Below are 12,650 nucleotides of genomic sequence, written 5' to 3'. Positions count from 1 at the left end.
AAGCATTACATTATTAATACAAGATATACTAAGAGTTTCACATTTATAATCGTTGGCATGGGTGATTGAAATACAGTCAGGTTATTCCCTCAATATCACAGTTTGTTCCAGAGTCTCTTAGGAATATAATACTAATTGCCACAGTCCTGAAGCTGTGCAATGCAGTGCGTTCCTTCTCCAGATATCACAAAGTGAATACCAGATTTTTTTCAGTTTTGTGAACTGACAAAAATGAGTTTGCAACAGAAATAATAGCAAGGTCTCCTAGCGCCTACATTTAAGTGTAAGACTGAGAGCATTATGCTCAGTAAGTCAGTCCCAATAGCACAAATATCATATATTCTCTCTGATATAAAACATCCTTCATGTAAAATTCAAAAAAATGACATGGTTACATATATACATATATTCTCATAGATGAACTGTATATTGGAGCTTGAGAAGTAAATATGTGTTGCAGTGCACATCTCTACTCTGAATAAAAGGACTGTCAGTGAATCATTCAAATAAACCTTGATAATATGTTAGATTTTCCTTTTTTTAGAAAATGGTTCATTTATTTTTGCTTGAAAGGCAGATTTATAGAGAGAAGGAGAGACAGAGAGATAGAGATCTTTAATCTGCTGGCTCAGTCTCCAAATGGTCATTATGGTAGGAACTGAGCTGATCTGAAAACAGGAACCAGGAGTCTTTTCTGGGTCTCTGACATGGATGCAAGGACTGAAACACTTGGGCCATCTTCCACTGTTTCTGCAGGACACAAACAGAGAGCTGCTGCAGGCCACAAACAGGGAGCTGAATTGCACGTGGAGTAGCCAGGACAGGAACCAAAACCTGTGTGGTATGCTTGTTGATTCACAGCACCAGCTCCAAAAATGAATTTTCTACTTTTATCTATAGCTACAATAGCATAATAAATTTAAAAAGCAGAATGTTTAATTTGTATCTGTAAATAAAGGACTGTACTAGCTTTTACATAGGCGGGTGTGGCTGGGGGAAGTGTATGAGGTTATCCTGCAGGTGACCGGGCAGGGTCAGATTGTCTGAACCAGAGGAAGAATCAGAGCAGGGGGTAACCAGTGGATGCTTTCAATGGAGTGCAGCAGTGAAGGTAAACTCGATGTCAATCGCTAGAGATAACCTAAGTTGTCCTGACACCTGGCCTGCATCAATGAGTCTCTAGCTGAATCTGATGAAGCTCGAGCAGTTATGCACCAGGGCAGTGTATTGTCAGCTCATAGACGTGTTGTTTCCTTGCTCCATTGCCTTGAAGAAAGTGAAAATCCAAGGTAAACTAGAAGAAAAATACATCCAGAACTTCAAAATACTACAAGCAGCTTTTAAGAAAAGGGGTGTTGGCAAATAATTCCTTTGGACAAATCAGTAAAATTTCAAATTAGAGACATCTCAGGACAATTTTGAATTTGTTCCCTGATTCAAGTTTGTTTTTTGTTTGTTCTTTATGCAGACTCTGGTGGAAAGGATTATGACCCTGTAGCTTCCAGTCAAGATCCAGAAGCTGCTGCTCCCTCACTTGTGGCTCCAGCTCTGAATAAACTGAAGAAATGTTTCAGTTCTAGCAGTGCAGCTCCACAGAAGCCCATTTCAACACAAAGAACCACTGCAGCTCCTAAGGTTGGCCAGGAGAAGGTGCACCCGAATCCTGGGATGGGCAGTGGGGATGATGGAGCAGATGAACTGATGGAGCAGGTCAACACACTGAAACTTATTGTCAAAGACTTGGAGAAAGAGAGAGATTTCTGTTTTGCAAAGCTAAGAAACATTGGATTTATTTGTCAGGAAAACGAAGGGGAAAACAGCCCTGTTGTGCAGAGGATTATGGACACTCTGTTTGCTATGGATGAAAGCTTTGTGATACCTGCTGAAGGGAGCCCACAAAATAACAAGAGTACTAACCACCTGAAACAGCAAAGCAACGTCTGAATTCTTCACTCCAAATCGTATGCTTAACTGTAAAATATGCCCTTTTATTATCCTTAGAGGACTCGCCTTTTTTATTCATAAGTAATAAGTACCTCTTCTTTAAAAGTGCACTTTAGAGAAGTTTCATTGCTTTTCCAATAAGTTTAAGCTTACAGCAGAGAAATATTAACATCTAGTTGGTTCCCCTGGAGAACACTTGCTGATGCAGGGTTCTCACCATGCGGATGCTGTTCACACTGATGGCTGGATGTAAAAACTGAGGTGGGACCCAGAAAAATTACAGACTGGATTGAATTGTAAGCTAATTGAAAATCTTGGTAGAGAACATTTTCATAAATAAATGAATTAAAAGTATTTAAAATGTGCTTCCGTATTTCATGATCTTAAAAGTAACCTGACAGGAGGCTCTCTGTGTTTGACATGGTATCTGGGAAAGAAGGGTCAGAACTTGGGATCTTGTGAGCCTGCTGTCACAAGCCATGCAGAGGACTGCTTAAATCATAGTCCTGTGCTTCGGACCAAGGCGGGCTTAAAAAGTGTTTTGGTGTCATTCATTAATTGCATCCCAGATGAATAGAAAGAAGCAATACAGCCTGGATGAATGACAGGTGTTTGAGCCCTGAGATGGTTGAGTTTGAGAGACCAGTTTTCACTGAGCATTTCTCCTGATGATTTTTACAATTGTTCCTGAAATTTCTATATTATGTTTTTGAGCAAATCAGATGTGTCCAGTTTTTGTTGTTGTTGTTGTTTGTTTGTGTTTGTTTGCTTATCAAACAGCTACTAGGGGAATTTCACACATCTCTGAGATTTAAATAGGCATATGTCCTGTTGTACCCGGACCTATCTTGACATGGAGCAGCAGCCACCACTTACTGCCAGCGGCCAGAGCAGCTCAGGGATGCCTACTGAACTGCCTCCATGATACAGCTCAGTGGTGGAGACAGCTAGCCACACAGCCGAGCTTATATGCATCCCGATTCTGCTGGGACAGTGTCAGCCACCATGACTGTGTCACAGCTCTAGTTATAGCTTGGCAGCAGGTCTGGTGGCTCAGCAGCAGCCTTGGAAGCAGGCTCCAGTGGGCAGCAGCTCTGGTCTCTCAGTCCTGGGCCTTCCCCTAATGAAACAGCAGGAGGCCGACTTCGATGCAGACACAACAAGGGCAGAGTATCAAGGTTCCAACCATCACTAACACAGTGGTTCTCAATCGAGAGCCCCAAGGTAGAAAATCACAGGATTCTTACACAGTTAAGGGGGATTCTACACAATCACATTTATGATTGGTTATTTATATTTCAGCCAACCATAATTACAACCACTGCTTCCTCAGTTACATAGAGTCTTATCTCTGAGGCATACTATTGGTCATCTCTCACTCCCTCATTTGCATAGAGTTTTCTCTCTAAAGGGGACATTCCCTTGAGGAATGTCCTGTCATGGTGACTTGGCACTTGTGTAACTTCAGATTAGAGTGACAGGGAGTCACCTGGGCTAAAGAGGGAATCAGTTAAGCTAAGTAACCGTGATTCTGAGGTCTTTCAGACCCACATACGGGATCCCAACTTCATATTGAAAATGTTTCTCATTTCCACGGGGGATGCCTCTTTTTGCTGCTTAGAATTAGAAGCACAGCAGGTGGCTGATTGTGCTGCAAGTTTTTTCTGGACTTCTGGCAGAGGCAGGGAGCAGGGAAAGCTATAATTTCCTCAGGTTGGGGTATTTCTAAGATCTGCTGTTCACAGCTCTCCAATGTTTACTGAGTTATTTGCCAGTGCACTAGCCTCTTTAGAGATACAAATCAAGTGTGTTATTAAGCATTAATTTTCATATGAAAATAAATGCAGTATAATGTCTGAAGTAATTATTAGTATTTTTAATCAAAATATTGAAAACTATTATTTAAGACTTTTTTATTTTTATTACAGTGTCAGATATACAGAGAGGAGGAGAGATAGAAAGGAAGATCTTCTGTCTGATGATTCACTACTAAAGTGAGCGCAACGGCTGGTGCTGTGCTGATTCGAAGTCAGGATCCAGGAACGTCTTCAAGGTCTCCCAGGCAGGTGCAGGAACCAGAGGCTTTGGGCCATCCTCGGCTGCTTTCCCAGGCCACAAGCAGGGAGCTGAATGGGAAGTGAAGTGCCGGGATTAGAACCAGCGCCCATATGGGATCCCGGGCGCGTTCAAGGCTTCAAGGTTAGGACTTTAGCTGCTAGGCCACGCCATCGGGTCCTGAAAATTATTTTAAATTGATTCAGAAAATCACATAATCATGGCACATGCTCTGTGTAGTCATTTCTGAATATTATAAAGTCATGTTGTCCTAAATTCTTCTAAGAACTTTGTACTTTAAATAGGTAAACAGAAAAAAAGGAAATACATAGATCTCATAATGTTGAGTTAAATTGTTTTGTGGACTATGACATGCGGTATCCTCTGCATCTGTCAGTAATTTTCCTTGAAAAGAATAGAGTCAGAAATTTGTTCCTGTTTTAAATAACAAATGTGAACTTTAAAGTAATTTAAAAATATATTTCTGATTGAGGCAGACTCAAGTCATTTTGTGTTTATTTTGTATTTGTATTTTGTGTTGCTAATTTAGGTAAAGGGTAAAATTGCATTTGAAGCATGTGATAAGGAGGTGTTAGTTTTATCAGATTTAGGCAACTCATTAGTATATGTGGTGCTAAAAAAGCACAAGTCCTACTAAATAATGTGATTAGTGTAATTATCACAGGAAAACCAGCATGCCTCTTAATATTATTATTAACTGGTAGTATTTATTGGTCATTTTAGATAAAAGCAAATAATCTGAATATATCTCAAATATTGCCTAGATATGATTGTAATGATCTACAAATTTAATAAGATTTTCTTTTTATTTACTTGGAGATGGTATAAACATTATGTGAGATCTTACATTTATTTCCAATATTAAATTTATTTATTATATTATTTTATGATATAGTTCCATTTGCTCTGGAATTTCATCTTCCTCCACCCCAACTTGCTACCACTGCTCCCTCCCCAAATGATTTCCCTTACATCATTATAAAAAATACTTCTTCATTCTCAGTGATAAGTCCATTAGTCTGCCCTTTAACTGAATCCTGACATTACAGGTACAGGCAATGGCAGAAAGTCCAGCACTTTTGTGAAGATATATTCAACAAGTATATTGGGAGTCCATGTTTGATGTAGAACAGAGATGTGTGCATCTTGATATCAGTACTAAACATCCCCTTAAATGAAAAGCCATAAAAAGAATCAACAGAAAATGTAAGAAATTCACAACATGAAGTTGAAAAACATGCTACTGAATGACTGATGTGTTGCTGAAGAAATGAAAAAGAAAATAAAAAACCTTGAAGAAAGCAATGATATTGTGTGACCTATGAGTCAGTGGGGATATTAGTAAGAAAAATAATTTTAGAGTGAATGAAAATAAAACAAAAAATATCAAAACCTGTGAGATGTAGAATAAAGGTGTTGAAAAAATATCAATCTTGTTTTTTAAATGAAGGGTGCATTAGAGAAGATACGACATTTGTCCTTTTGGGATTGACTTATTTCACTAAATATAATGGTCTCAACTTAGGACCATTTAGTTGCAAATGGTAGAATTTCATTCTTCTTAATGACCGAGTAATATTTCATGGAGTAGATACACCACAGTTTCTTTCTCCACTCCTCTTTTGATGGGCATCTGAGTTGTTACCATGTCTTTGTTATTGTAGCTTGTGCTGCTGTAAATATAAGACTACAGGTCCAATTTTCATATGCAGATTTCATTGCCTTTGGATATATTCCAAGATATGGGATAGCTGGGTCATACAGCAGGTCAATTTACAGTTATCTTAGCATTCTCCATGCTGATTTCCATAGTAGTCATACCAGCGTACACTCCTATACCATGAAGTAGGATATATTTCTCACCGCATCCACACCAGCAAGTGTTTTTAGTAGAGTTCTGAATGTAGGCCAACCTCACTGGATTTAGGAGGTGCCTCCATGTGGTTTTTATTGGTATGTTCCTGACAGCTAGGGAGACTGAGCATCCTTTTCTATGTCTGTTAGCCATTTGAATTTGTTCTTTTGAAAAATATCTGTCCGTTTCCTTTGACCATATCTTCACAGGATTGTTTTGCTGCCATTGATTTTATGAAGCTCTTTATAAATCCTGGATATCCGTTCCCTGCTGGTTGTGTAGGGTGCAAAGATTTTCTCCTATTTTGTTGGTTGTTGTCTCACTTTGCTAATAGTCTCTTTTGCTGCACAGAAGCTTTTTAGTTTTATGTAGTTCCTTTATTTATTTATTTATTTATTTATTTTTTGGCTTTGCTTTTCTGCCTGTGCTTTAGGTGACTTTTCTAAAAAGTCTTCCCAATTCCTACAGCTTGGAGACTGATTCCTGTGTTTTTTTCTCTAATAGTTTGATGGTTTCTTGGTGCAGATTTAGGTACTTGATCCATTTAGAAATGATTTTTGTATAAGGTGAGTGGTGGTGTGTCATGCTTCTTGCTTTTGCAGGCTACTAATCAATTGCCCAGCAGCATTTTTGAAGAGACCTAGACTTTTCCTGGATTATTTTCAGTTCTGTTGTCAAAGATTGGTTGCCTGTATATGTGTGGTCACCATTCTGGTGCTTCTATTCTATTCCACTGAGCTTCGTCTCTGTTTCTTATCTAATGCCAAATGGCTTTGAGGACCACTGCCCTGTACTATGTCTCAAGGTCTGGAATTGTGATTCCTCCTTTTTGATTTTTATTTTTCAGGACAGCTTTAGCTACTTGTGGTCTCTTGTTTCCAGATGAGCTTTGGTATCATCATTTCTATGTCTGAAAAAATGTTGCTGCTATTTTTATTGGGATCATGTTAAATCTGTATCTTACTTTTGGAAACATGGACATGTTAATGATATTAATCCAGCTGATCCTGGAACATGGCATGTTTCTCCATCTTTTAATATCTTCTTATATTTTTATTAATGGCTTGGTAATTTGCATCATAGAGGGCTTCCAAAGCTTTGGTTAGTTTGTCCCTCAGGTATTTGAGATTCCTCTCCATTATTTTATAGGAACTGTACTCAGAGCTATTTGTGTATATTACTGCCATTAATTTATGTTCATTAATTTTGCAAACTGATACTCTGCCATATTCTCATATGAGTTCCAAAAGTGTCCTGATTGAATCTTCTGGTTTTATGTAGAGAAACGTCATCTGCAAATAGTGGTATTTTTAATTCCTCAGTTCCAATTTGTATTTCTTTGCAATGTTTTTTTTTTGGTTTTTTTTTTTTTCCTAATAGATCTAGCAAGCACTTCCAATGTTATATTGAATAGCTGTGGTGGTAGTGGACATCCTTGTCTAGTTCCAGATCTTAGTGGAAAAGCTTCTAGTCTTTCCCAATTTAGTATGATACCCGGCATTGTGGTTTTTGAATATTGTGTTGATTGTGTTATAGAATGCTCTTTTATGCCTATCTTGCTTAGGGTTTTTAAAATGAAGTGGTGTTGGATTTTATCAAATGTCTTCTCTGTGTCTACTCAGATGATCATATGGTTTTGTTTCTTAATTTGCTGATGTGGTAAAGCACACTTATTGATTGCCAATGTTAAAAGAACCCTGCGTGCCAGGGATAAATTCCACCTGCTCCGGGTGATTGATTTTCTTTATAAAATGTTGGATGGTGTTTGCAAGTATTTTGATGAGGATCTTTGGATCTGTGTTTATCAGTTATATTGGTCCGTAGTTCTCCTTTCCTGTTACCTCTCTGCCTGGCTTTGTGAAAATGTCTTGAAGGATTTCCTCCCTTTCTGTTGTATGGAGTAGCTTGTGGAGCATTGGGCTGTTTTCTTCTTGAAATATTTGGTAAATTTCTGCAATGATACGATCTTGTCCAGGATTTTTCTTGGTTGGGTGATTTAATTACTGGTTCAATCTCAGTCCTTGTTATAGGCCTATTTCGATTATTAATTGTCTGATGATTCAGATTTGGCAGATCATATATGCCCAAAACTCTATCCGTTTCTTCTGCTCTTCTGATTGGTTGGCATATAGTAGCTTATAGCGGTTCTATATGTTCAAGCAATTTATTGTTATATTGCGTTTTTTTATTCTCATCTCCTACTATCTGCTCCCTCTGTTGTGTTTGTGTGTTTGTTTTATTTTGTTTCTATTAGTTGGTCTGGTGGGGTGTCTATTTTCTATTTCTCAAAAAACCGTGTGTTTGGTTCATTAAAATTATGTATTGTTCTTTTGATCTCTATTTAGTTTATTTCCTCCTTTATTTTGCTTATTTGTTTTTTTTTTAGATTTATTTTTATTATTTTTTCATTGGAAAGACGGATATACAGAGAGGAGAGACAGAGAGGAAGATTTTCTGTCCGATGATTCACTCCCCAAGTGAGCGCAACGGGCCGATACTATGCCGATCCGAAGCCAGGAGCCTCTTCCGGGTCTCCCATGCGGGTGCAGGTTCCCAAAGCTTTGGGCTGTCCTTGACTGCTTTCCCAGGCCACAGGCAGGGAGCTGGAAGGGAAGCGGGGCTGCCGGGATTAGAACCGGTGCCCATGTGGGATCCTGGGCGTGCAAGGCGAGGACCTTAACCACTTGCGCCACCGCGCCGGGCCTGCTTATTTGTTTTTTCCTGCTGATCTTGAGAATGCTTTGCTGTTGTTTTCCTAGCTTCTTCAAATGTATGGTTAGCTCATTTACTTGGTGTTTTTCTATTTTCTTAATATAAGGATTAATTGAGATGAACTTTCCTCTTAACACTGCCTTGATCATGTCCCATAAGTGTTGATATGTTGCCTTGATGCCTTTGTTTCAGGTAATTTTTCTGCCCTTTGATTTTCTCTCTAACCTATTGCTCATTTAGTAGCATATTATAAGTCTCCAGGTATTTACATTTCTTCTGGAATATTTTGAGCTGTTGGTCTCTAGTTTCATTCCATGATGGTGTGAGAAAGTGCATTGGTATTTTATAATTTGATGAGGCTTGTTTTGTAGCCTGTAACAAGGTCAAGCCTGGAGAAAGCTTCATGTGCTGACACACAAAAAAAGTTCATGCTTGGTCTGTAGGAGAAAAGCTTCTGTTAGATAACAGTTATGTCCATTTGCTGTAGTGTTGGGCTGAAGCTCTGTTGTTTCCTTGCCAAGTTACTGTCCCATCAATCTGTCCATTGATGTGAATGGCATATTAAGTTTCCCACTATTGTTGTATTGGAATCTGTTTCTCCACTCAAATCTATTAATATTTGATTCACATGGTTTTGCCTAGCTTTTTTGGCAGAAGAATCACAGAATCAGAAGATATTTAACCAAAATGGGGAAACAATCAAAAAAGAGGAAGAGGAACTGGGACAAATGAAAAAGCAATTTAAGAATTAAAAGACTAAAAGGCAAAATGTAAGAGTCATTGGAGGTCCTCATTGAATCAATTTTCCCAGTAACATTTCCTAAAGGGACTGTACTTTCTCCCCATGTATATTTCATTTCACTAGCCAAAATTAGCTGACTGTAGATGTGTGGGTTAATATCTGGGTTTTCTCTAGCTTTCTGTTGACTACATGTTTATTCTTGTTCTAGCACCACATTTTGATTATAAACTGTCCTACAGTAAATCTTGAAGTCTGATATTATATCTCCAGCTTTGATTTTGATCTTTAAGATTGCTTTAACTCTTCAATTCTCTTGTGTTTCCCTATGAATTCTAGCATCTTTAGTGCTGAGAAGATTATCATAAGTATTTTGACTGGGATCACATTGAATGTGTAAGTTGCTTTCAGTAGTATTGAGAGTTTTAGTACATTACTTCTATCAACGCATAGGCATGGTAGATTTTTTTCAATTTTGTGTCTAATACTTCTTCATTTAATGAACTACCATTATCTTCACATTTCCCACAAATCTGTTAGTTATTTTCTTGTCATAATCACATGATAGCTCCATAATTCTATGAGAATAGCCTGCATGAGTGTAATAAGCATCCTAGCTGACCATGTTTTAGACAGCAGAGTCTCCTGTTCCTGATAAATAATTGAAACATCTAAACCCCCAGATGATCTTGGACAAAAAAACAAACAAACAAACAAACAAAAAAAAACAAAAAAAAAAACCAGCATCACCTTATCACCAGGCCATGGATTTTAAGACTCTGCTCTTTTAGGCTCCCTGTGGTTTCATCTAGATTTTGTTACTCGTTACTCTCTTTGTCTTACTCTACAACTCACCTATTGAGGTTATTCAAGTCCACATTGAGTAGTTCTATTCACCAGTAATTTTTAGCTCTTCATGCAAATCTCTATTAAGCATATGCAGTATTCCAAATCCATGATTATAAAATTTATGATCTCGGGCAGCGGGTGGGTCCCGGGACAGGGCGTGTCATGCCCGGATCCCATAGCCCGCCATCATGGGCACATGGTGAACCGGGCTTGGGCCTGCCTGCCGGGGTTCCAAGGCGGCTTCCTTCCTTCGGGGTGAGTACACTGACCGAGGGGGGAGGTCTCTGGAGCCTGGCTAGGCAGGCCCACCCGCCGCTCTCATTGGGCGGCGGACGGGATTGGGGTGGGGCGCGACCTTGTGCCTGGGAGCTTACACCTCCCGGTGCCTCTCGGCAGCGGGTGGGTCCCTGGACTGGGCGTGTCATGCCCGGATCCCATAGCCCGCCATCATGGGCACATGGTGAACCGGGCTTGGGCCTGCCTGCCGGGGTTCCAAGGCAGCTTCCTTCCTTCGGGGTGAGTACACTGACCGAGGGGGGAGGTCTCTGGAGCCTGGCTAGGCAGGTCCACCCGCCGCTCTCATTGGGCGGCGGACGGGATTGGGGTGGGGCGTGACCTTGTGCCCGGCAGGGGAGCCCTGGGATTTTGGTGGTTTGAATTGCTGCTTATGTAGCTCCACGTTGAACCCGATGTGTTTCTGCGAGTTGGAGTTGAATACGTCCTAAGGTTTCCCAATGACAGTTCCTCTTCCTTTAAGAAGGTGCACCACTTAGCAATGCTAACCACCAAATACCAGTTCATGCTAAAGCTTTGGCATGTGTCTTGTCCAGTAGACACACTAACTGGATTAAGGCTACCGCCAAGAAGCACGTGGGCTGGAATGGGGGCTGTGTTCTGATCCGGTAACAGTGAAATCCCCCTTGGCACAAGTGTGGACTGGGATTGGACGCACTAGGCTGGACCAGACCCCAGTACTGTCTGGTGCTCCTGGAGGACCAGGATAGAAGTGGGACAGATTATGCTAGGTTGCAACCCCTACTGAACCATGTGTGAGCCGTATGTGGGAATGGACTGGACGAGCCATGGCTGGGCTGAAATATCCAACAACAAGAACCAGCTTGGGTCAAAAGCTAGTCAGGAACTGGGCTAGGGCTGGCTCATGGACCACTGGCATGCGCAAATGCCGGCACTGGGAGAGGTTCTGATGGAGGAGCCTGGGCAACTCCTCTGGCAGGACACAGACCCCACTGGTAAGCGCAAGAAGCATGAATGGAAACAGCCCAGAGCAGGCCACAAGAAGTTTCCCACTGGCAAACATTAGGCATGGATTGGGGGCAGACCAGGCTAATCAGTCGACATCATCACTGGCAAATCTGAGCACCAGAACAGAGTAAGGGTCGAGCCAGGTTTGGTTGCGATAAAAACCAATCCACACTACAGAATGCCAGGAGGAGGGTGACTGTGCCGAATGTGACTGCAGTGCCCATCCAGCACACGTGAGAAACAGGAGGGGAGGGGACAGAGCCAGCGGGGGAATAAGGGGAGGTTCCCCTGCTGGACAGCTACTCCCACTGGAGAGCAAGAACTGGGATGGGGGCAGACTAGACTAAGCAGGGCTACAACACCTGTGCGCCTCATGTGGACTAGACCAGGGAAAAGCCAGGATGGGTTGATTGTTCCTTGGGTGCAACCTACAATTAGAATGGGAGAGGGCTGTTTGGGCATAGCCGTAGCACCAGCTGGCAGAAACTGGCACTGGGGGCTAATCCTGTCAAGTTAAACTGCAGAACCATCTGGAAAGTGCACAATCCGGGAGTGAGAGACTTGGGAGGGAAATAGTGGGTTCCCCCCTCTTGGGTTACTACTGCCACGGGAAGGCACAAGAACTAGGACAGGGGCTGGGGTAGCTAGACAGAGAGGCACTCAACCACGCCCATGAAGGCTGGACTGTTGAGCTGGGTAGATGGATCCAAGCTTCAATGCCATTTGCCATGTACGGCAATCAGGGGGATGTGGGTCAGATTGGACTGGTCTGCCACACATATTGGCAAACCAGGGTAGGGGGTTGGCCTGGTGGGGGTTATTGTGGGCTGCTCTCATCAGGATGCAGCTCCCACTGGTTTAGGTGAAGACCAAGTATGTGCTGTTCAGAACCAGGCTGGACTGCAACACCCATTGGTTCCAGTAGAAGGCGGGGCTGAAAACAGAAGCAACCTAGCACTTGCAACTACCAGCTGACTGGGTGATGGACTGTGCTGGGCACTGTGCTTGCTGGTGCATACGAGTATCTGGCCTGGGAACACCTCAGACGAAGTTTCTTTGGTGATCTGCCCAATTGAAATGCCAGACTCAGAACCCTAACCATGAAGGGACAGAAGATGGAACAAGTTAATCAACCACCTCAGCAACAAAATACTGGGCAAATAGAGACACTATGATGGACAATGTCAATTAATGGATTTTTCAACAACCTCA

The 12,650-nt window shown here is 41.4% G+C and overlaps 2 pseudogenes; both read left to right on the top strand.

Moving 5' to 3' along the window:
- The first annotated feature begins 1,120 nt into the window (after positions 1–1,120).
- LOC121162100 lies at positions 1,121–1,944 on the top strand (annotated as a pseudogene).
- Positions 1,945–3,092: 1,148 nt separating this feature from the next.
- LOC121162104 overlaps positions 3,093–12,650 on the top strand; it is a 28,926-nt pseudogene continuing 19,368 nt past the window's right edge.

The sequence above is a fragment of the Ochotona curzoniae genome, unplaced genomic scaffold (genome assembly GCF_017591425.1).
Source record: "Ochotona curzoniae isolate NIBS_2020 unplaced genomic scaffold, NIBS_Ocur_1.0 contig_514, whole genome shotgun sequence".
NCBI lineage: Eukaryota > Metazoa > Chordata > Mammalia > Lagomorpha > Ochotonidae > Ochotona > Ochotona curzoniae.
This window is presented reverse-complemented; position numbering and strand designations above follow the sequence as displayed.